This window comes from Callorhinus ursinus, unplaced genomic scaffold, assembly GCF_003265705.2.
Source record: "Callorhinus ursinus isolate GAN/ISIS: 27379988/994484 unplaced genomic scaffold, GSC_fseal_2.0 scaffold10782, whole genome shotgun sequence".
Classification (NCBI taxonomy): domain Eukaryota; kingdom Metazoa; phylum Chordata; class Mammalia; order Carnivora; family Otariidae; genus Callorhinus; species Callorhinus ursinus.
Window position 1 is genome coordinate 1 of NW_027407832.1, and position 1,415 is coordinate 1,415.

Sequence of the window (1,415 nt, forward strand, 5' to 3'; positions counted from 1 at the left end):
TGTATACACTGTATATTAACTAATTGGAATTAAAATAAAAACTTAAAAAGTCAAAAAAACCCACCCCACTTATATATTAAAAAAGTTCCTACTTACAGAACAGGAAGGGTGAGCACTCTCTAAAGAGAATTTTATAAACTTGTGTTTTGTCCTCTGGATGCATTTCATCTAATATATGTTGTGATATCTTTAATAAATAAGACAAATCATATCTCTATATACATATAAGGAATATTGTAGTTGCCTGGCATTGTGGTAGGCTCTGAATCAACGGTAGAGTTTAGCAATGACTTAAGAAGTTAAGCTCAGGGCTTCCTCTAATTGTAGAAATCATTCCAGTTTTAAACAATAAGTGATAATAATCCCATTGCCTTACTTCTACACAGTGCTTGGGTTTACAAAGTCCTACATTCCGGGCGCCTGGGTGGCTCAGTTGGTTAAGCGACTGCCTTCGGCTCAGGTCATGATCCTGGAGTCCTGGGATCGAGTCCCGCCTCGGGCTCCCTGCTCAGCAGGGAGTCTGCTTCTCCATCTGACCCTCTTCCCTCTCATGCTTTCTATCTCTCATTCTCTCTCTCTCTCAAATAAATAAATAAAATCTTTAAAAAAAAAAAACAAAGTCCTACATTCCAATGTAATACATTTTACAAATGAACTAGCTCAGAAAATATTTGGTAAAAAAAAAAAAAAAAGCTGATTTTTCACTAGACACAGAGAGGGTTAGGGTTTAAAAAGACATCTCCAGGCCTGCAGGTGTTATGATCATCACTATTAATGAGGAATTAGAGCCTCACATAGAGCTTATTTACTCAAAATCACAGAATCAAGGGATGGCACAGGGTGTTCTGGTCCTTCAGTGCTGGCTGCCAATCCTGCAATGGTCCAACGCCTTTCTCAGGGCCCCCATCACCTCCTGGTTTCTCAAGCTATAAATAAGGGGGTTGAGCATAGGAGTAAGGATGGTGTAGAAGATAGAGATCACCATGTCATGGCTAGGGGCCCGGTAGCGCCGGGGCCTCAGGTAGATGAACATGGTTGCCCCATAGAAGAGGATGACAGGTGTCCGATGGGAGGAAGAGATGGCCAGGGCCTTTTTGCCAGCCTGAGCAGAACATGCACTCTGGATATGAGTATAGGAGGCCACAATGATGGAGAAGGGAAGAAACAGCATGAAGATACAGCAAGCATATATAACGTTGTCAAGAATGGATGTGTCTATACAGGCCAGTTTCAACAAGGATAGCATCTCACAAAAGAAGTGGTTCACTTCCCTCAAGCCACACTAGGGAAAGGTCATTACGACCACCATCTGGATCACACCATCTATTATCCCAAAGGCCCAAGAGCTCCCGACAATCTGGAGGCAGGCCCTCTGACTCATGAGGACAGGATAGTGAAGTGGGTGGCTAATGGCC

General features: G+C 42.8%; 1 pseudogene; it reads right to left on the bottom strand.

Moving 5' to 3' along the window:
- Positions 1-853: 853 nt before the first annotated feature.
- LOC112818126 (olfactory receptor 2V2-like) lies at positions 854-1,408 on the bottom strand (annotated as a pseudogene).
- Between the last annotated feature and the right edge of the window lie 7 nt (positions 1,409-1,415).